Source organism: Peromyscus californicus, unplaced genomic scaffold (assembly GCF_007827085.1).
Source record: "Peromyscus californicus insignis strain IS unplaced genomic scaffold, ASM782708v3 Scaffold_23__1_contigs__length_62951481, whole genome shotgun sequence".
Lineage (NCBI taxonomy): Eukaryota > Metazoa > Chordata > Mammalia > Rodentia > Cricetidae > Peromyscus > Peromyscus californicus.
The window spans coordinates 27,327,579-27,351,784 of NW_026294534.1; the positions used below are offsets into that span (position 1 = coordinate 27,327,579).

General features: G+C 43.0%; 1 long non-coding RNA gene across 1 annotated transcript; it reads left to right on the top strand.

Annotated features, from left to right (window-relative positions):
- Positions 1-1,303: 1,303 nt before the first annotated feature.
- Positions 1,304-4,210, top strand: LOC128119380 (uncharacterized). Its single transcript, XR_008221523.1, has 3 exons — positions 1,304-1,611; positions 2,552-2,737; positions 2,852-4,210. It is a non-coding gene; the product is annotated as an uncharacterized LOC128119380 (long non-coding RNA).
- The last annotated feature ends 19,996 nt before the right edge of the window (positions 4,211-24,206 follow it).

Here is a 24,206-nt window from a genome sequence, read left to right on the forward strand (position 1 = left end):
AAGGCTAAGAACCACTGCTCTAGATGAATTTCCATCCAGCAACTTTAAGTACAAACATGGCTGAATAAGTTCCTACAAGTGCTTTATACATTCTTTTATCATCTACCTTCCCACTTACCTTGTACTAAAGAGGAAATGGTGACGCACATATTAGCACATACACCTACCTGTTTATTCAGTGTGTATCAAAACAGTTATTTACTAAGTTCTGGCTGAATGCTTGAAGCATACAAACCAATATAAAATATTTGGCTCTGAAGCATACAGCTCTTGCAAGTTTAGAACTGTCTGAATGCTAAAGAGGCTCTGGAGGAGATGTTTTAGCTAAGGCTTAAAAGGTGGCAGATGCAAGCATTGACTAGACTACGAAGCAGGAGCAAGAATCCTCTGGGTCAGAGCCAGGGAAAAGTACACAACAGCTCACAGCAAGTGGTTTGCCATGGTGCAAAGTGCAAGCAAGATCAGAGTGAATCTGAGGAGGCATCAGGGTTCAAAGGAGGTGATCATAGAGCACAGGTGAACAGACAGGGTGATCAGGCTTCGGTCCAGAACTGGGGCTCTGAGGCCTACAGGGAAGGGAGGCCATGGATGGTTAGGAAAATCCAGAGACGCTGAGTTTGGTGACACTTAGCCTTTATCATTCACGTTCTTGTCTTTGTAGATGACCTCTAGTCTGGGGTCTTAGATTCGGCATCCCTGCCAGAGAAATAGAGAAGAAATATGAAAACAAGGAACTCCAGAACTGAATCTAAGGAATAGTTTATAATTCCTTGCAAAGTATAAACATGATGATTTATTCATATAGTTAATTTTTTTGCGGTGCTGGAAATGGAATGCCAGACATTTTATGTGCTAGGCAAGACCACGGAGCTACAATCTGGCCCTTTATTTTTTCTTAAGTGTTATTGTTTCTAAAGTGAATGAAATTTGAATAAGGTTAGTATGTGGGTGTGGTGGGAGGTTATCGATCACTTGTTGTTTGGTTTACTTGCTTTTTCTAAAATAATTACATGGTCATTTCTGAAAGTTCTGAGCTTGACACTCAGGGGTTAATTCAACTCACTGTTCTGCTGTATTCTCATCTCTTTCTTGGTACTAACTCACTGCCCTGCCCTCTCTGCTTCCTCTCAGAGCTGCCAAGAGTGCTGCCTTAGCATCCAGAGGAGGTTCCTCAGGCTTCCTGGCAACCTCTCTGGAACACGAGGTCAGGGTGGCCTGATTCCTGCTCTCCCACGCTAAAGAGGGCACGGTGGGATTCACAGCCTGTTTTTAAAACTGTTGATGTGTGGAGAGAGGGCATCTCTCTTGCACCCAGCTACCAGCAGCCACTCACCCTCCCCACCCATGCTGAGGCGTTATGATAGCATAACATAATGACCGGACTTGGAAGCTCTTTGCCCTGAGAAGGTTACTCAGAGGTGAATTCTCTCAATCATTTTTCCTCAGGTAGCTTGCCTGGAGGAGAAGGGCCTTTGTTCCCTATGGAGCCAGTATGTGATCTGGAAAAGACTTTGGACTCCACTTTGTAGGGGATGAAACTAAGGCCAAAAGTGAGTTAAGTAAATTGAGTTAGGTCCGCTCGTGCAGTCCATTAGTGGCAAAGTTGAACTGGTAAGTCAAACCTTAACCAGGCTTTTCTGTTGTATGTACCTCCTGTCTTGAAAATTACCACAACTGGTTTTATATATGCTGACTTGCTATCACTACCACAATTAGAATTAGTTTCTTAATTCATCTGAATCATGGCATATTATAATTAACTAGTTGTTTGGGTAAGCTAAGAAGGCAGCCATCATTTAAGCAAGAATGTCTCAACTCTATTTAGACCCATTTATTGCACTTCCAGGAATTCATCCAGAGGAAGCATTTCAAAAAGAAAAAAAATGCTAGCCAGGCAGAAATGTTTATAAATAGCTTTATTTAGATAGCTGAAAACAAGAATGAAGAACAATTTGGCAATGATTAAACAGATCTCAATTCAATTAGAATAATGCAGAGTCACTACAAAAAATGCATGAGGAGACATTCAAGAAGCAAGCAAGTGAATATGATGCTTCATAATCATATACTATAGAGCCTGGAACTTGTTTTTATATGACAGTATCTCACTTGTTTTCACAACAGCCCTGTGAAATTAAAGCACCTATCTCCATTCACTGTGTGTCTCAGGTCATTCATGAAATATTCATCCCTTTGACCACAATGATTTAAAACCATAGGCAAAGTAATCAGGATTTCAAATGTAAGTTGCAAGATAGGTGTTCCATTAAAGGCAGTGTTTAGCTGTATAAGTACATGTGCATGTTTTTTTTTTTTTTGATGTGTTTGTAGAGTTCCTTTAATCCCTGAGTACTTCCAAGGTAAGTTATCTTAATTGTAGAAACCATGTCTTTAAACTTTCTTGTTAAATAGCAGAATCTTGGTACTATCTCTGACTTGGGTTTTGTGTAGACTCACAGGAGTCATATTTAGGGTCTGCATTCCTCCATGGAGAAGAAGAACCAGAGGTGGCCAAATAAGTGATTTTGGTCATCTGTCCTATCTATCCCAGCAGTTGTTACCAATGCCAGCAGCATCTCAGACCCAAAGGATCACCCCATCTTCACTCTGTCTTGGGTGGCATTCACTTGAGCAGCCACTCAAGACCTCCTCTCTGAAAAGCAAGGCATCAGTCTCTGGTCAGAGTTTTCGGAAGATTTCAGGATGGTCCCCAGGAGCAGTCAGAGTGGCCCAATAGGTGGGTGTAATGAGACTCTGAACCTGTACTCATAGTAATGTGACAATCAGTCATCCTCAATATTTTGTTGTTTCGTATTGTTCTATTTGAACCTCAATGTCTTTTCTACGACAGGAGCCTTCTGCCATAGGAATGCTGATTCTAATTTGAATATCTCTAATGCTGGAACTACTGGAGCATGAAGCAGGATCAGGTGTCTCCTTGTCAACATAGATGTTCATGCTCATAGATGCTCTGCCTCCTCTCCTGCAGCACTCACAGTTTCTGCTCAGAGCTGAGCTTTAAAGGAATGCTTCCTAACTACAGCTGCAAACAGAGGGGCTGACAGTGAGAAACAATATGACTAGATGCCTGAAGACACTGTGTGTGTGTGTGTGTGTGTGTGTGTGTGTGTGTGTGTGTGTGTGTCTGTTTGTCTGTCATAGCCAGCCAAATTGGTGGTGCATACGTATAATCCCAGCACTGAGAAAGCTGAGGCAGAAGGATCTTGAGTTTAGGCCAGGCTGCAAAACAAGGCACTGTCTCACAAAATAAACACACAAACACACACACACACACAGGCACACACACACACACACACACACACACACACACACACACACACACACACACAAGGTGCGGGAGAGGGGAACCATCTCAGGTCTTACAAATGGAGAAAACTTTCAAGAAGCACAGTTTAACACTGTTCTAATCAGCTATCTCTTTGCTCCAGCCCTTTCTTTCCCGAGTAAGCTTTATTGTGAAAGAAATCTGTGGGTACCCACCACCTCCTTTTCTTTCTTTGAAGGACTCTGGCATTGGCCCCACTGGACTGCCCATGCCACTACACAAGAACTGGCCTTCCAGCAACTCCTTTTGAGACTTCACTGGAAACAGGCCAGGGCTCAGAACACCATTGTACAGCTTTCTGTGCTCTCCTGACTCAATGTGGAGTTCCTCCCTCAGCCTCTCATGGCTGGCATCTTCATGCACTCATTTTGGAGAAAGCCTCGGTCAAGGAGTGGAATTGTCGAAAAATACTCCAACATCCCATCTTCAAGTGGACCAACTCACTCTTGACCGCCTGAAATTTCCCCAGAGATTAAATGGCAGCTGTCCCTAAGGAAAGCTTACTTGGTAATCCCCAACCCCCTTCCTTGGCTTCTCTAGTCTCCTCTGCTTTCTCAGTTGCCTATCACCTTTTCTTGGGATTGCCTCCCAAATAAACAGTTTGTATTCAAAACAACGTTTCAAGATGTGATTTTTAAAGGGCGCTAAAAGAGACCACTGAATTCCTCCCCTGAAAGTGAGTCCTTCTGGAGGCTGTGAAGCAGAGCCATTGGCTGATCACAAGGAAGTTGGTGGATGGAGCAGCTCCGAGAAGCCTGGGGCCTTACCTGCAGGAACCATCACAACAGACAGCTCTAATGAGCACGGCACTGTGGAAGCAGACATCTGGTCTACCACACTGCTGGGATAGACCGCTGAAAGGCATTGCAACGTGCCCCCACAGGATATTTTGGGCTCTCATGAGTTTCTTGAATTTTCTATAATTTATATACTTGGTTTTCAACCAGAAAACTAAACATATATATGCATATATAAAAAGAAGGAAACAGGCTTTTTAAAAATGTTTCTTCTTTTTTCATTTAGTATATTTTGATCACAATTTTCCCCTCCTCAAACACCTCCTAGATCCGCCCCAACTCCCCCCACCAACTCCACATCCTTCCTTTCTCTCTGTCTTTAAAAAAACAAACAAAAAAACAAAACCAAGAAAAAAAAATCAAGAACCACACACAACCCCTGCCCCACAAAAATGCAAAAATGGAAATCAAAATGTATAAGCAAAAGATCATTGTGGTAGTTTGAACGTAATTGGCCCCCATAATCTCATAGGGAGTGACATTAGGAGGTGTGGTTTTGTTGGAATGGGTATGGTCTTCTTGGGGGAAATGTATCACTGTAGGGGCAGGCTTTGAGGTTTCCTATGCTCAAGATACCACTCAGTGTCTCAGTCAACTTCCTTTTCCCTACAAGCCAAGATGTAGCCAGCACCACATCTGCCTGCATGCCACCATGCTCTCTGCCATAATGACCAAACCTCTGAAACCGTAAGTGAGCCACCCCAATTAAATGTTTTCTTTATAGGAGTTGCTGTGGTCATGGTGTCTCCTCATAGCAATGAAAACCCTAACTAAGACAATCATTAAGACAAAAAAAAAAATACCCAAGCAAAGAAAAATGAGAGAAAAAGTCTACAAAAATGCTACTGAATTTGTTTTGTACTGGACTGGGCCTGGGCCTACCCTGAGGTATGGCTTATATACCCAGTAAGACTCCGTTGGAGAAAACTAATTTTTCTTTTGCAAGTGGATATCAATTGGAGATAGCTTGTCTAGGGGTAGGGCTATGTCCACTTCTCCCTCTCAGTGCTAGGACTCTGTCTAACTTGAACCTGTGTGGGCCCTGTGCTTGCTGCTACAGTCTCTGTGAGTTCATATGTGCATCAATCTTGTTGTGTCTGGTGTTCTTTGTTGCATGGGTAGGTCAAAGAAAGGGTGTCACTCCAAGATGGATTTTAGGCTCTCTGGCAGCAGAGAGGAACAGTTTCTATAAACTGAACCTCAAACAGCCATGCAAAGGCATATTTATTGATAGTTACACAAAAGTTGTTGTTTGGGTAAAACAAGTTCCTCATTCCAAAGCCCTGATCTGGTCTATAAGTTCGCTGAAGGAAAGCATCACATTCCTGCCACTTTATTCCTTATTGTGCACTGTTTGCAGTACCCAATAATCCAAGAGCTCCAGGTGTGCCAGGAGAGTCTTGTGACCAAAGTCATGCAAAGGCTATAAAATCCCTTCAGAAAAACTCTATAGATAACAAAATAATCACTGTTTTCCACAATAATTTCTTCAAGGTCTACGTACTTCTAGAAAATAACTATTCATTCTGATATTTACCCTAGACACTGTGAAAAACAACTGTTTCATTCTAATGTTTACCCTAGACTGTAGGCAGGGTCTTTTGTTGGGACTGCCAGCTCACCAATAAACAGCAAGGTGATTTATTATTAATTGTAAATGCTTGGCTGACGGCTTAGGCTTGCTGCTAACTAGCTCTTACAACTTAAATTAACCCATATTTATTAATTTACAAGCCACCACATGGCTCATGGCTTGTTACCTCAGCTTCTACACATCCTACTTTCTCTGCATCTGGCTGGTGACTCCATCCTTCTTCTTTCCAGTGTTCTCTCAGTCTGGCTCTCCTGCCTAAGTTCTTCCTACCTAGCTATTGGCCAGTTGGCTCTTTATTAAACCAATGAGGGCAACAATCTTTACAGTGTATGAAAGGATTATTCCACAGCACTAAATTCAATGATTCTACTAGTTTTTCCTCTGCACTATTGTGTCTGGAAGACACTGTTTCCTTGAAGTCATCTTTCGCCTCTGGCTCTTATAATCTTTTTGCCTCCTCTTCTGCGTAGATCATTGAAGGAAGGGGTTTTCTAAAGGCATCCCATTTAGGACTGAATGCTTCAAAGTATCTCACTTTCTGCAACTTGTCTAGTTGTGGGTCTCTGTATTAGTTCCCATCTGCTACAAGAAGAAACTTCTCTGATGATGGCTGAGTGAGACCCCAGTCTGAGTCCAAAACCTGTGTGGTCACTGGGAATCTTTGGTAGAAGGTGTTTCTGGGTTTGGGTGACAGAAAGGAATGGAGATGGGTTAGAAAGGAAGGCTGATAGGGTTGGTGATTATAGTTGTTTGAAAGAAAATGGCCCCGATAGGCTTATAGTGGATGGCAACATTAGGAGGTATACTCTTGTTGAAGGAAGTGTGTCACTGGGGGTGGGCTTTGAGGTCTCAGAGACTCAAACCAGACCTAGAGCAGCTTTCTTTTCCTGTTGCCTGCCGATCCAGACATAGAACTCTCAGATACCTCCCCAGTACCATGTCTGTCTGCATGCCATCATGCTTCCTACCATGATGATAATGGACTAAACCTTTGAAACTGTAAGCAAGCCACCAATTAAATGTTTTCCCTTATAAGAGTTGCTGTGGTCATGGTGTTTCTTCACAGCAATAGAAACCCTAACTAAGACAGTGAGAAAACTAGGTCCACACCGAGAGGCAGAGTTCCAGGGAATGGAGCATTTTTAATTAAACAAATCTGTGACAGAATAACCTAAGAGTCTAACTTAATATTTTCTTGTAGTCAACCATTAAGTTTTTTTGTTTGTAAATGCTTTGTTTTGAAACAGGGTATCACATAACTCATCTGGCCTTGGAGTTGCTATGAAGCTATGAATAACGTGGAACTTCTGATCCTTCTGCTTCTGCCTCCTGAGAACTGAGATAACAGATGTGTTGGTACCACAATGTCTGGTTGTATGCAGTGTTGACATTTGAACCTCAAGCCTTGTGCATGCTGGGAAAGCACTCTACTGACTGATGTGCAGTCCCAGACTTCTAGGCAATCATCATCTTTAAATCTTATTTATCTATCTATTTATTTATTTGTATGGGTGTTTTGTCTGCATGTATGTCTGTATACCACAGGCATGCCTGGTGCCCAAGGAGACCAGAGAGGGCATTGGTTCCCCTAGGACTGGAGTTAGAAATGGTTTTGAGCCACTATGAGGATACTGGGAATTGAACCAGGCTCCTCTGGAAGAGCAGCCAGTGCTCTTAACCACTGAGACATTTCTCCAGTCCTTAGTCAATCATTATTAACCCATGGCTCTGTATAAAGATGGCAATATGTCTATATAATTTACCACATAGAGAGGAAAACCATGAACATTTCGTTTTACTATCGAGGTCAATTATAAAACCATGAGTGGTTTATGAAAGTTCTGCTTAGGGGAAACAAGAATAAAATATAATTTCAAGTCTTTCTCACTACTAGTACAGAAAACTGAGGGAATGCCTAGCCATAAAAATGGGTTTAGTTAGAAACAACACAATGGACATTATTGGGTTATATATTGCCAGTTCCTTCTCCCTCCAAACATTATTTTCACTTCAAAAGGAAGTTATAGCTTAACTGTCCAAATCCTTAGCAAGAAGGAGGCAGTCACTTTGCTCCTCGGACACTGTGGTCCATTCTGCAGTGAGAACACACTATGGCAACTGCTGTGGGATGGTCTGTATGTCAAATTGCTCTAATTGGTCAATAAATAAAACAGTGATTGGCCAGGCAGGAAGTAGGCGGGACAAGGAGAGGAGAATTCTGGGAAGTGGAAGGCTGAGTGAAGGAGTGACTGCCAGCCGCCGCCATGACAAGCAGCATGTGAAGATGCCAGTAAGCCACGAGCCACATGGCAAGGTATAGATTTATGGAAATGGATTAATTTAAGCTATAAGAACAGTTAGCAAGAAGCCTGCCATGGCCATACAGTTTGTAAGCAATATAAGTCTCTGTGTTTACTTGGTTGGGTCTGAGCGACTGTGCGACTGGTGGGTGACAGAGATTTGTCCTGACTGTGGGCAATGCAAGAACACTCTAGCTACAGGCAGCCATGGCAGATCTTTCTTCCCTGTAGAGCAGTGATCGTTGATGAGACATATTTCAGAACATTATAAGTCAAGGAAAATTTTGGTGTGGATCCAATGAGCACATTGGGTTTCTTTTATTGTCATAAACTAGGCACAGCATACAGTTTACCAGTTTAACCCTATCCAGTGGCTTGTCTTTGCCTATTTTACCTTGGTATTCAGCCATCACTGACAATCACTGGAACCTTTCCTGTCAAAACTCGGCTATCATTAGACATTTCCCCATGCCCCTCCCCCTACTTCAGCCCCCGGCAATCACAGTTTCACACACCACAATATCTTCAAGATTCTTTTTTCATGCTGTAGCATGTACCACACTGTCTCTTTCCTTCCCTTTTAAAGGCTGCACAATAGTCTATCATTCATTCCCTTTTAAAGGCTGCACAATAGTCTATCATTTATTCCCTTGTAAAGGCTGCACAGTAGTTTATTATTTATGTGTATGTATGTGTACATGCATGTGTTTGTTTATCTAGGCACCTATTGATAGACTCTTGGGCTGTTTCCACCACTAGGTGCTATTCCTAATTCTGCTGTGGAATTTGTATCTGCTTGAGACCTCTGAACTTGACTTTTGGTGGAGATTCCATTCCTAACACATCCAGCCTGCGCAACAGGACTTCAACTTGTCCTTCGAGCTCAAATCTGCTGCAACAAAATCAAACAAATGAAATATTTGTTCTATTTTTGAAATCTGGGCATAAAATGGGTGTACATAGGGAGAAAGGCTTACCAAAAGAGAGGTGTGTTTTAATGACAGAGTGCAAATACCACACATCTCAGCCACCGTGCATCCTGTTTTTGTCCTTTTATAGATATTTGCTTTAGTTTCCTGGGAGTAAACGAAGAATGAGGGCTTGGGAGTTAGCAAAAGGTCTCCTCGCGTCATATTTAACTGCAGTGAAATTATTTTTTTTAACACCTACTTCAACTTTTCTAACTCAGTCTGTGATTTTAAGCAAACTGCTAATTTTCTTACTTAAAAGTGGATTTATTTAAAATAATATATCTGCTTGTGGGTTACATTGTTGCTAAGTTCCAGCATCTAGAAACTTTGAATGGCATTTGCTGTGGCTCTAACTACGGTCAGATTTCTCCCCCATGACCTGAGTGGTTTCCTACAAACACAGCAGCTCCTTTAGCTTGTCAGCCAATGAGATGGGAGTCAGTCAGCTGAATGTCAGCCCACATAACTCCAAAGGCAGTTCTGATTAAAACCACACAAGTGAGATGCTTAGCAGGGCGGGTGTGTGGCTCAGTCAGGCTTTGGAGCTGCAGCTTTGATCTGAAACCGTTGCTAGGTAACCATTTGAACTGGACACCTCGCTACTCTTAGCTGACGTCCTCCATTTCCACTTTTTCTCCAAACAGCAACCTTTATTCCCCAATCTAGGGTCACATCAAAATCCTCAAGGAGAGGGAGAAGGAGCAGGGAAGAGGTGGGGTGTGTGTGTGTGTGGGGGGGGCTGAGAACCTATTTACTAAAATTAAAGTGAGAACAGCATGTCATTTATTGACGACCCCAGACTTACATATCCCTACATATCCCTAACCAAAGCAACTATTCCACTTTATATTTTTCCAAAAATCTGTCTACAATTACTTGTTTTATGTGGGTGCAGGCAGGCACATGCCACAGTGCAAGTGTTCAGGTCAGAGGACTACTTCTGAGAGTTGGTTCTCTCCTTCCCGTAGTTGGGGTCCAGGGTCTGGAACTCAAATCATCATTGTTGGGGGCAAGCCCCTCTGCCTGCTGAGCCATCTCACTGACCCACTGCTTTACAGTTTTTCAGGTTATGTTTCTCAGCATATCTCTCCAAGTTCAATAGCTATGCAATTTTGAAACAAATGAAAAAAAAAAACAAACCCTAAATCTGTACTTTTTTCTGACTTGTTTCTAGAACTCCAGTGGGGGGGTTGTGTGGCAGTTTGTGTCTGTGATCACAGCACCGAGAAAGCTAAAGCAGGGGGAATCACAGGACAAAGGCCAGCCTGGGCTACATAACAAGACTTTCAAACAAATAAAACCAAGCTCTTGTGAGGATGAATACACATATGGAGTCCTGTGTATTGTTCCATCAAAGGTGCTCTTTAGTGACCGTCCGCTTCAAGCCTGTCCTAGCTCTGGTTACGATTGCTGTTATAAAACACCACGACCAAAGCAACTTGGGAAGGAAAGGGTTTATTTGGCTTGCATTTCCACATCAGTCCATCATTGAAAGAAGTCAGGGCATGAACTCAAACAAGGCAGGAACCTGGAGGCAGGGTCTGATGCAGAGGCCATGGAGGGGTGCTGCTTACTAGCTTGCTCCCCATGACTTGCACAGCCTGTTTTCTTACAGAACCCAGGACCACCAGCCCAGGGACAGCACCACCCACCATGGGCTGGGCCCTCCCACATCAATCACTAATTAAGAAAATGTCCAGCAGGCCTCTCTACAGCTGGATCTCATGGAGGTATTTTCTCAATTGAGGCTCCTTCTTCTCTGATGACTTTAGCTTTTGCAAGTTGACATAAAACTAGCTAGCACAAAGCCCTCCTCTTCTGAACTCAAATTAGGTGCTTTGGAATCCTTAGAATATCTCACAGGGAGAATTATAACATGAGAGGTTATGTGGCCTTGTGTTTTGAGGGGTACCAGGTGGATGAAAGGCAGGGAAAGATATATGTGGAATCTATATTAAGTTCACCCAGGAGGGACAGAAAACCCAAAATCAGTGGGAATTAAACAAGTTAGGGGTTTCCTTTTGGTTCTGTGTGGATTCAGCTGCGATGATGACTCCCCCTGTGAGAAGGAAGCGGGCTTCTTTCTTCTTGTCCCACTACCCTCAACCCTCGTCTTCAGCTCCAGGGTCCAAGGCGGATGTGCTACCCAGGAATGACATCCACCCTCACTCTCTGAGTAGGAAAGAAGAGAAGCGATGAGAGGAGACATCCTCTTTATAGACACTGCAACTCTCCACCCCACTTCTAGTCTGTGAACGGTTTCTCTCGCCTTTTGTCTGCGTTCTCAGGGAGAAAACAAAACAAAACAAAACAAAAAAACCCTGAGACTGTTGTGGGATATTACTTTAACGATGTAAAGATGTGTTACATTTGTTTATGTTGTGGAATATTACTTTAACTATGTAAAGATGTGTTACATTTGTTTATGTTGTGGAATATTACTTTCACTATGTAAAGGTGTGCTGCATCTGTTTAGGCTGCATTTGTTTAGGCTGCATTTGTTTAACTGTGTAAACATGCGCTGCTGTTTTCACCTTGCCTGCTTAAGGCATCTGGTTGGTCTAATAAAAAGCTCAAAGGCCAATAGCTAGGCAGTAGAGGGATAGGCAGGGCTGGTGGGCAGAGAAAACAAGTAGGAGGAGGAAGCTAGGCTTGAGAGAAGAGAAGAGAAGAAGAGAAGAGAAGAGAAGAGAAGAGAAGAGAAGAGAAGAGAAGAGAAGAGAAGAGAAGAGAAGAGAAGAGAAGAGAAGAAGAAGAGAGGATGAGGGAGAAAAAGAGGAGACTCTCGAAGCCAGCCAGCCAGGCAGCCGCTAGCTAGCCAGACACGGAGTAAGCAGAGGAGTAGGACATACAGAAGGAAAGAAAGGGAAAAACCTTCGGGGCAAAACTTAGACGAAGAGAAACAGGTTTAAATGCAGTTAGAAGAGCTGGCAATGATACCTGGCTTGTGGCCATACGGAATGATGTCTTTGAGATGCCGTGGAATGACTTGGTAGAGCTGCCTTTCATCCCCCAACAGTAATGTTCATATTGCTAGTGTAGGTACCAGAATTGACCACTTAAGGAAACAGGTAGTGGAGGGTGGGAGCCAGGTGTCTCCCTGGGAATGAAGGAAGGAACCCAGCATGGTGGAGGTGGTGATGGAAGAATTGACCGCATCTCCATTAGTGTATGTTAACCTAATATAAATGCAAAAAAGCTGCATACAGAAATATTAGTTGAGATGTGTACTACTTTGTACACAAATTTCCTTTTTCATTTCACTCCAAAGTGAGGGCACCCAGCAGCAACATCCGTAGTTCGCAACTTGATTTCTGGGACTTCCCTCAGGGAGAGACTGGGGATCCTTGGAGAAATGGCTGGTGCTATGCCTGCAGCAGCTAATATATGTGAAGAGGTTGGATGCAGCATCATGTAGAACGAGAGACTAAAGAAGGCCTTCCCCTTCTTCCCAACTCTCTGAACACAAGGAAGTTTGTCAAAAGGCCAAAACAATTGTAAAACTGTGGAGCTGAAGAAATGCTAAATTAGAATGCAATGTATTAAAACAAAAACAATTTGGAGTCCATCCTATAAGTAAATGGCTAAATAAATAGGAATTTCATGGAATTTGTATAAATACCCTGTCTCAAGGAAGTATGCACAGTTCCTTGCAACTCAAGTGTGGACTATGGAGTGACTTCCTTCCCAAGAGTGCAGAATAGAAATTGTGGGGACAGAAATTTGATAAGCACTCCCTCAGCCAAGTGACCAGAGGTCACTGAACAGGTCACGTGAATGCTAGGTAACCTTAGTGAGATGGAAAAGCAATAACCTCTTACCTCTGGGGGCTTCTTTGTAGGAACACTAACTAACTACACTCCACTGAGAAAAACACTAGACAAACCCCACTGAGGGACATCCTTCAAAGCTTCTTAAAATCCTTCAAAAAGAAATCAAGCATAAAGGTAGACAGGGTAGCCATGGCTGTAATTCCAGCACTTGATGGCTGGGTCAGAAGGAGTATGAGTTCAAGGGCAGCCTGGGCTACAAGGTGATTTTTTTTTTTTTTTTTGGTTTTTCAAGGCAGGGTTTCTCTGTGTAGTTTTGGTGCCTGTCCTGGATCTCACTCTGTAGACCAGGCTGGCCTCGAACTCACAGAGATCCACTTGGCTCTGCCTCCCGAGTGCTGGGATTAAAGGTGTGGGCCACCACCACCCTGATTTTTTTTTTTTTATAAAAGACAAGAAAAGAAAAAGTAAGTAAGAAAGAAGAGTGCCTGTCACTGTTGGAAGGATCCTAAGGAGGCATGGTGACTCTATGTGTCTGGGATGGTTCATCAGTTACTTTTATCACTCACTTACTGTGTGCGTTGCTGGGGGTGAAGCTACTTCAGAAAGGAAGGGTTTGCTTCCACTCAGTTTGAGGGACAGTTAATCACGGTGGGGAGTTACAGCAGTAGGAGCAGGAGACAGCTGGTCTCATTGTGTGGGCAGCCAGAAAGCAGAGAGAGATGGGTACCGGGGCTAATCGCACTCTCTTCTTTATGTAGTTGAAGACCTCAGCCCAGAGAGTGGTACTGCATTTAGCGTGGGTCTTCTCAGCTTAATTAACCCAGTCTAGAAACTCCCTCACAGATATGCCCAGAGATCTGTTTCCATGGTGATTCTAAATCTCATCAAATTATTGACAATCAAGATTAACTTTCCTAGAAGAGATTCCAGAAGAGAAAAAAAAAAAAAGACAGTAGGTAAAAGCCAGAGAAGTAGGCACAATGAGTTTTGTCAATGAGAGTGCATGGTTATTGTTGTACTATCATGTCATTTCATTCTTTGTGATGTAGGCACCATACTGAGGTAAGATACTAACAATAGCAGAAATTAGATATGGGGTATAATAGAGACTCTGTACTGTCTTTGTGATTTTTTTCTACAAATGTAATATAACTCTAAATAAACTTTACTTTTTATTTTTCATTATTTATTGTTGTTGTTGTTGCATGTGTGTGTGCATGCACGGGGGTCATCGGACAACTTTCAACAGTTGGTTCTCTCTTTCCGACATGGTAGCTGGGAGCTTGAACTTGGGTTATCAAGCCATGAAGCAAGCAAGCACTCTTACCCCCAAGCCACTTTACTGCCCCATCTCAAATAAACTTCGCTTTTAAAAGGTGGTCTGTAGCAAGCTTTCTTGTCTGACTCCCTTTGGATTGTCAACCCCCACATAAGGACATAGGAACTTCTTATTAGTTATGAAAGTTTGGCCATTAGCTTAGGTTTGTCCCACTAGCTTGTATAATTTAAATTAACCTGATTTTTTTAATTAATCTGCATTCAGTCATGTGTCTCGGTTACCTCTCCTCAGTACAGCACATCTGACTTGCTCCAAGTTTGCTAGCAAAATCTGCAAACCTGAATTCCTTCTCTCCTTCCTCTCTCTCCCCAGAAATTCTACCTATTCTCTCCTGTCTAGCTATTGGCCATTCAGCTCTTTATTAAACCAATCACAGTGACACATCTTCACATAGTACAAGCAAATATTCCATAGCACTAGACACATGAACATATCTGGCATGCTGAAAATATTCCTTCCATGAGTGATGGTCTGAAGTTCTCTGTCTTTGGTATAATTCCCCAGTTGCAGAGAATAAAGGACTTCCTTGCCCTGGGCATCTACACAATGGGCTAGCGTTTTGGAAACATTTTCAAACACCCCTGTGGTGTGACTTTCACTGTTGAGAGAGAATATAGAATATATTTGTAGAAAGAAAGCAAACAGAATTTTATACAACAGTCTCGACTTGGGAACACATATAGATGATGACATCAGAGAGGAGGGAAGGGCGGAAGCCCAGAGCCAAAGGGGATACTCACTTCACAGAGGACACCGGCAATGATACCTGACTGACAGATCAGTCACACCCCTGCCCTAATGGTGATTACAAAGGACAAACTGTTTTTATGGGCAACACCCAAATGAGCCAGACTAAACAGGAGGAATTGAGGGCGTGCTTACATGGGGGTGTTGAATGATGACACCAGTCTGGTGGCTTCTGAGAGCCTACACCAAACACAAGCCCACAGCCTGCAGCCAAGCAGGGGGAAATGACTCCCCCAAATGGCTTAAGCAATCTAGTGGCAAGAAATGAGGGTGATCATAGCCAGTGAAGGGACAATGGGAACTAAAGCCCAAGGGGATCAGGGTTGAGTCATTGGGTGTGGCAGTTGAGAAGTGGCTTCATATGCTTCCTCTTTCTTTTAACATTTTTTGATATTTATTTGTTTGTTTATTTATTGTGTACTTGTGTGTGTGTCTGTGTATGTCTGTGATATGCATGTGGAAGTCACATGATAACTTGTGGGCATTGGTTGTCTACCCTGGGGTTTTCTGGGGATTGAACTGAGGCCGTCACTTAAGGGTAAGTGCCTTGACTTGCTAAGCCATCTCATCAACCCAATGTGATTTTTTTTTCCTTCTTGCTGTTTTTTTTTTTTTTTTTTGTAAAGTCTTCATTTGTATCTAGTTTTCCATGTTATCTGGGTTACTGGTCACTGTTAAGCAAGTCAACTCAATGCCAATCAGGTGTGAGAAGTTAATAGGAAACCTAGCCATTGATGGTGGTGCTCTTCCCATGAGAGTGGGACACAGTTGAATGACTAATAGTGACTTGTGTGGCTCTGTGGCACTCTGGATTGTGAGGATCAGAACAGGCAGAACTCTCAGGCATGAAACATCATGTTCGTTAATGAGAGTGATTGGTGATGAAATCACTTCTCTGAAATAAATGGAGACATCCTTTGTGCGTGTTTTGTTCGGAGTTAGTTTTGAGGCCATTTATGTCTGTCATACGGGTAAGCATTTTCATTCTTTTTGGCACTGTCGTGTCAAAATTTTAATTAATAAGAAATACATTTCACATTTTTATAACTTGTTATACCTTAGAAGTATGTCACTCACTTTATCCTGGTGCTGTCTGTCACCTTGACATCCTTTGCCTTTGCCCAATTTAGCCTGTATCTTAGCTTCTAAAAAAGCAATTTTTCTAAGAAATAACCTGGGGTAAGTATGCCACGCAGGAGTAGTAATGATGCTATTGAAATAGTTTAAATTCTAAAATCACAGAAAAATCTTGCAATGATTCTACCCTGACCTGCTGGTTTTACCTCTTTCTTGGACTCCAGTCCCAGGTACTGAGTTGAGAGACACAAGAACTGTAGCACTTTTCTGATAATTTTTGTCTTGGTTGCACTCCACAAGCTCCACCCACCCCAAATCAAATAAATAAGCATCTCTGCGGATGGCCTCCAGGATTCACATGGCGAAGTGACCAGCGGACTCCCTACCATAACTGAAGTTTGGAACCACTGTCCCTAATAACAGAGAATTCTGCAGAAAGCATGGAGCCGTGGAGTCTTTCTGGGGTCATGTCCTTTCCAGTACTGTCTGGAAATCCAAAAATAAAATGGGACTTTGAATATGTCTTTTATAGATACAGCGCAAAGGTTCCTCTAGTCATGCGATAGAATGGAGTAGAGTAATCTATTTTTTAAATTAAATGAAGGCTCAATATAAATGACATCAACGGGTGAACGACTTGAAGACTATGTATTTCTGTTGAGGCAGCAACTTCGTGATCTCCCTGATTCAGACTGAGGACTTCATTGTCTAAAAGCATTTGCAGCGACCGAGATGCCTGCTGCTTCAACTGACCCGTTTTCCACCTGTGGGACATTTAAGTTCATAGATTTCCATGTAAGTTGTAACAAGCAGAGAAAGGGCTCACGTACTCCCAGGAGTGATTGCTTGAGGCTGAATTCTCTCAGTTTCTCTCTTTACATTTAATCAATTCTCCTGTCTCATTTCGTTCCTTGTCGTTCCTCACCCAGTTATCCTGAAGCACCGGGTGGAAATTGTTTCACCCATAAATATTTCCTTATGAACTAGGGAAAGACAGAGCCTTTAAAAATACTTCAGTCAGATCATGGCACGTTTAGTTATTCTTCCTCATCGTCTCATGGTTTGTTCTTTTGCTCTCTCCCTTTACCTCCCTCCCCTCTCCCTTCCCTCCCCTCCCTCCCCTCTCCCTTCCTTCCCCTCCCTCTCCCTCCTCCCTCCCCTCTCCATCCTCCCTCCCCTCTCCCTCCCTCCCCTTTCCCTTCTTCCCTCTCCTCCCTCCCTCCTCCATCTCACCTTCCTCCCTCCTCCATCTCCCCTTCCTCCCTCCCTCCCTCTCCCTCCCTCTCCTCCCTCCCTCCTCCATCTTCCCTTCCTCCCTCCCTCCCTTCCTTCCTTCTTCCCTTCCTCCCTCTCTCCCCTTCCTTCCTCTTCCCTCCCCTCCATCCCTCTTTCTCTTTCTCTCCTCATCCCTCCTTTCCTTTCTAAACAGTAGGCTGTTTTTAGGACAGGGTCTCATGTATCCTGGGTGGGCCAGGAGCTGGCTGAGGCTGGGGGGTCACCTTGAACTCCCCATCTTGCTAATTTTACCCTTGCAGTGGCTGGGATTACAGCCTGTGTGCCACTACCCTGATTGAGAAGGTACGGGGGGGGGGGGGGGGGGGGGGGGGGGATGGAACCCAGGGCTTTTGGTATGCTATGCTGGCACTCTATTCATTGAGCTATATCCAGTAACTTATAAAAACCACCTTTTTTTTAAACAGTTTCTTTATTCTTTTATAGTTTAATTTAATTTTACATATCAGCCACGGATTCCCTTGTCCTCCCCCCTCTTGCGGCCCCCCCCCCCCCCCCCCCCCCCGCCTTCCCCAAGCGCACCCCCCATTCCCATCTCCTCCAGGGCAAAGACTCCCCTGGGGATTGAGTTCAACCTGGTAGATTCAGTCCAGGCAGGTCCAGTCCCCTCCTCCCAGGCTGAGCCAAGTGTCCCTGCATAAGGCCCAGGTTCCAAATAAATGGTTTCTTTTTTGAGACAGGTTTCCCATGTGTCCAGGCTGGCCTCAAACTCCTCACATGTTTAAGAATGACATTGAACTTCAGATCTTTCTACTTCTCATTCCCAAGTGCTGGGATTATAGGCATGCCCTACCACACCCAGAGTGCCTCTGATGCTGAGTGTAAATCCAGGGATTCCTGCCTGCTAGGCCATTTTGTGTATGCTACCAACTGAGCTACGGTTCCAGTCCCTTTTTAGCTGTGTTTAAATGTAAAACTCCATGGCAGGAAGTCCATTGATTCTGCTGTGCAAACATTCCTTGCTACTATCCATCTCTAGAACTTACTTTTTCATTCTCTCAAACTGCGTCTCTGCACCCGTTAAACATTAACTCCCAGCCTGCCTTCCTCCCCTGGAATCCGATGACCACTACTACGCATGTGTATGAGGCTCATCATTCTCAGCATCTCACATACAAGGAGCCATGCCAGTAGTTGTTCCTTTATGACTGCCTTATTTCACTTGGCATGAAGTTTCCAAGGCTCATCTTTGGTGTACCAGGTTTTTGAATACTTTATCTTTTATTTTATTTTGTGAGATGGAGTCTTGTGAAATAACTTGGGCAAGGCTTGACCTCATTCTGTAAACACAAGCAGGCCTTGAACTTGAATTTTTCCTGATTCCACCTCCCAAGTGCCGAGATTACAGGCATGTGTATGGCGGCAATTAACGAGGCAATTCCACGTAGTTTATCTGGTAATTAAAAGAGGTTCATTTCAGGGGTAACTTACAACCAATAAGGGGTCGATTATAGGATCCGGGAGAGATGAGGTACAGTCCAGTGTAGTTCTCTGGGGAACTCTGACTTGGTCTGCAAATCCAAGAGGAGTTAAGAGAGTGAACACGTACACATCTTGGGTCTTAAGGGGTCTCCTCTCAGCCACACCAGTTACTGGCTGCCATACTAGGGGCAGTGTTTCAAGGTCAAAGCTGGAACAGTTACCCACTACATATGTGCCACCACCATGCCCAGGTCAGAATTTCCTTTTATACGGATAATATTCCATTGTTTAGTACCTTGCTTGTGTTTGTCCCGTTGTTTAATATTGTCTGTAGTTGTGTTATTTTAGTGTTTATTTGCAGATACTCTGAATCCTCTGAGCGCAAAGATACACGCAAAGCATGTGGCACGACACTTTTCAAAAACCCAAGAGCTGTGCGATCCCAGATTCCAACATTGAAATTCAACTCTCTGTAAGATGTTGAACAGAAGTGCTGTGACAAGCGTTGTTCTTTCTTGTTTGTTTGTTTGGTTTCGTTTGGTCGTTTTGTCCAGCACTGGGGACGGAACACAGGGCTCCACACATTCTAGGCAAACGCTGTGCTGCCGAGCTACAGCCTTAACCCACTTTTCCTGTTTCCTTTGACCTCTCAGCCCTCTTGACTTACTTCATTTTTGTTTATTTGTCAGTCTCGCTATGTTGCCCAGGCAACCAGCCTTGAACCCACTCTGTAGTCCAGCAGGCCTTGAGTCTGTATTCTTCCTGCCTTTAACCTCCCTAGCAGATGGGTGTACCAGCCTGTGACGCCAACCTTGGCTCAAGATAAACAACTTAAAAAAGTATGTATGTTATCTGTATGGATGTTCTGCCTTCCTATGCATGCCTAGTGCCCTTGGAGGCTAGAGCAGGCATTGGATCCCCTAGGGCTGGAATTACAGATAGGCGCGAACTGTCCCATGCGTGCTGAGAATCACTCCTGGGTCCTCTGCAAGAGCAGCCAGTGCTCTTAACTACTGAACCATCTCTCCAGTCGTCCCAACATGGGCGACTTTTAAAATAAAAATAAACAGTTCTCCGCAGGTGCAGGGCCAGGCTGCTTGGTTTTTGTGGGTGCAGAATCTATCTCTCTCGTACAACGTGGCCGAGCATCCAGAAACAGAGAGAAGAGCTCTTACTCATCGAGGCTGTCCAGGAAACAGGATCCGACACACTGACTCAGCGCCTAGGCAGACGCTGTCTGAGTATTTGCTCCCGGGCACCATTTCTCAGTACATCTAAGTCATCACCTAAAGCAACTCCATGCCGTGTGCTCACTGTAGCAAGTCCTCTAAGGTCCTCTCTTAAAGCATCTGACAGGTAGATGTCTGACAAGTGTGTGTGTGAATAGGTATTTTGCATTATTGATGTTAAGCGGGCAGGGGGTAATCTGATCATTCTGAATTCATTACAGTCAGGTTACTTACGTATTGACAGGCTTCCGTCTTGGAAGTATATTTTCTCTGACTCCCCCACATCAGTCTACTCTTTTGTTTGTTTGAGAAAAGGTCTAGCTATGTATCCCTGCCTGGCCTAGAACTTGCTATGTAGACTAGGCTGTCCTGAGTGCTAGGATTACAGACATTCACCATCATGCCTACCTTTGGTCTACTTTAAAAATAGTAGACCAAGATCAGCATCAGAATATTATGCTGATGATACTAAATATAATGGTCTAATTTGGTGGTTCTCAACCTCTGGGTTGCAGCCCCTTTGGGGCTCACATATCAAAATCCTACATATCAGATATTTACATTATTTTTCATAACAGTAGCAAAATCACAGTTATGAAATAGCAACAGAAATAATTTTATGGTTGGGGGGTCACCACAATATGAGGAACTGTACTAAAGAGTTGAAGCATTAGGAAGGTTGAGAACCACTGGTCTAATTATTTTTAAATTGTATTAAGTATGCCGGGTGGTAGTGATGTGCACCCCTTTAATCCCAGTATGCAGGAGACAGAGGCAGGCAGATCTCTGTGAGTTCAAGGCCAGCCTGGTCTACAAAGTGAATTCCAGGACAGCCAGAGCTGTTACACAGAGGAACCCTGTCTTGAAAAACAAATTATTAAGTATAAAGCCCAAATATGTCTAATTTCACACTGTTGCAAAATTTCTTTCATTGACATATAAATGGTCTATTTCAATAAGGTTTTTTTTTTGTATTTTGTGGCTGCTGTGGGTGTAAACATAGAAACTACTTTCATAGAAAGCCCTTGGAGTTGCAAAAGGAAACATAGTTTTTACATCACATTGGAGTCCAGTCAGTCTTACCAACTTGAAGTCTTTACAAACCCCAAACATGGTATAGAATAAAATTCTCTAAATCAAAATATGCACACATGGAGAATCATGCAACAGTAATGTCAGATGGAACTTCAAGGTTGAGTGATTCCATGATCCATAGTCTCTTGGGTTTGTAAACGGAGAATCCAATAAAAGCCCTGGGTCTTTTTGCTCAAAAAAAAAAAAAAAAACCGGTGTGTCATTCTGTCCACGGGTCTTCTGATGCACATGGTCAGGCTTCAAATTAAGAATCTGATGTCAGCAGATGTTAGCCAAAGAATGCATACTCACAGTTATGTAGGATTAATGAACACAAGAAATGCATACTTACTGATGATATAGTGCATTCTTGAAATATGCATCCTTGCCAAGATATTATGCTGGCCATGATGAGTACATATAATTTTATGGTTAAGCTTTAAAAAAAATCAATTGATTTTTAAACAGATTTGTACGTTATTTATTTAACTCCTTCCTTTATAGTGGTTAGAACTGGGAGGCATGGTGACTAGAGGATGCTCATATGCTACAGAGTAAGGCAGGATGGAGAGTTCACCGCAGTGCAAAGTGATTGTTAATATCAGTTATGAAATTCTTCTGTGTGTGAGTGGGTTTTTTGTTACTGTTTTTTAAGCCCTGGGAACTGAATCCAGGACCTCACACACGCAAGACAAGAACTCCATCTGAGCTATGTTCCCACATGCAAGATAAGAACTGTCCATCTGAGCTATGTCCCCTGCCCTGGTTATGAAACTTCTAACCAGAATTCACTTAACTTCGGTGGATTGATGTGAGAGGCCCCCTCCACCCAAATGTGCCCTGGCCCTCAGTTTTAGATAGTGTCTCATATTCTCACCTGTAGGGTCCTTTGCTAACGTGTGTGTAGTAACTTTGACAGGTCTTTAAGCACTGTGCTCTGTTAGAACACCAGATAAAGGCATAATAGAGTATGCTATGGGCCCCTAGCCCGGAATCCATGTCTTCCCACCTGCTGTGAAGCTTGATCACAATGCCTTTGTCTACTTCTCCAAGACACATATCAGCAGAGCACCGTGGAGGTGCTGGAGAGACCTGGAATCTTTAAAAACAACCTTGCTAAAGCGGACATGGGGCCAAGAGTCTGGCAGGATTAACATTAAGCAAATGCAACATTTGGAGAACTTCATCTGCTTCCATTTTTTTTTTTCTTTCTTCTAGCTAGAAGCCAGAGTTCTGGAAGTGTTTTGTATTGTAATACTAAGCAACTGGATTCCTGGCATTGTTGAAATGTATTTAAAAAAAAAACAATTTTATGAGCCCCGACAATTAGCTTGGACAAACTGCACATGCTGGTGAAGGGCTATGTTAAGGCCAAGGATGAAGCTTAGATTGATATTCCAGGAAGAGAGAATTTTCCCTGTGAACACATTTGTTCTCCAACAATCACAAACTGAAATACAGAAATGTAGCATTCCATGGGACAAGTGATTTTAGTGACTACTCAAAATATATCTATGTTGTTGCATGTATTTCTTAAAATTTTTTTAAAAATCTTATTATGTGTATGAGTGTTTTGCCTGCATGTATGTCTGTACACCACATACATGTAGTGCCTACAGGAAGGTAGGAGAAGGCATCTGATATCCTCTGGAACTAGAGTTGCAAATAGTTGTGAGCTGCCATTTGAATGTTGGGAATTGAACCCAGGTCCCCTGGAGAAGCAGCCAGTGAGCCTAACCACTGAGCCATCTGGCCAGACTCATATGTATTTCTTTTTTTTAAATATATTTATTTTACATTTTTCATTTATTTTACATAACAACCACAGTTTCCCCCCCCTCCTCTCCTCCTGTTCTCTCCCCCCAACTCTCATCTACCCCCCTCCCCATTTACTCCTCATCTGTCTCCATTCAAAAGGGGCAGGCCTCCCATGGTCTTGAACAAAGTATGGCACATTAAGTTGAGGTAGGACTGCCCCCACCCCAGGATCAAGGTTGAGTGAGGTCATCCAGCAATTATTCTGATGACAAAGATAGTGCCCGGTATAGAAATTGTAAAATACAAGAAGAAGAAAATAAAATTGATGTAATTCCAATAAGCAGAAATGAATGTGACATTTGATGTATATATTTTCAGGCTTCTTTCCATGACTACACATATATAATATAATTACCCATGTTCTCATTTTAGATCAAAGTTTGGTCATGTATTATATGGAAAACTGCATCTTGATATTTTCAACACATCTTACAGGATAGATTGTTTTTTAAGTTATTAAATTTTCCTAGAAATCCTTTTTGTTTTTAGTGGTGCTGTGAATGGAACCCAGGGCTTTCTGCCTGTTCGGCATGTGTTCTCCACTGATGGATCTACAGAGGACCCCTCTGGAAAACAGCTCTATCACGCATCCATTCTGATGTCTATTTAATCATTACTCTGCTGTTAGAAACCTGGGTGTCTTCATTTTTCTCCATTGAATGTTGTTATATGTGGATCCTTGATGCATCTCTATTTTTGAAATTCTTTTTAGGTTTTTGCCAGGTATTTATAATATTTTCTCTCAGGCTATATATTGGGATTAATCCATGGACTCTATTTAATGATGAAAGGAATTTATTTGGGGATAAAATCACAACCACAGGAGATTTATTGTAGGGTCCGGGAAAGCTGAGCTATGCCTCACACTGAACGGCTTGGTCCAAGATCTCAGCATCCAAAATCCCGAGGTAGCCAAGAGGAGGTGTACATGCATCTCAGGTTTTAAGGGTCTCTGGTGGCCACGCCCCAGAGGCCGGTACCTCAAGATCACAGGCAGGTGTAACAGTTACCGCTGCCTCACGAGGGGTGATGCTTCAGGGCATAGCTCAAACAGCCACCCACTACAGCTATATAAACTTATACTCCCATGTACAATAAATGAATGTGCCCCCTTTCCTATTCTCTTGTGAACACTGGGTGTTTGAAAATTGATGCCAGTTTGGAAGACTAAACATGGCTTTTGCTAGGGTTTGAAAATGTCCCCCACGGGTTCCTGAGATAAGGGACATCCTGTGATGAATCTGAGTTTCACTGTGGCCATATTAAAGTTTGGTGGATCTTTAAGAGATTGATCTGGTGTGAGGTCTTCATCATCATCATCATCATCATCATCATCATCATCATATGAGTGTTTTGTCTGTACATATGTCTGTGCACCAAGTGTGTGCAGTGTCTGCTGGTGCCAGAAGAGAGTGTCAGACCTCCT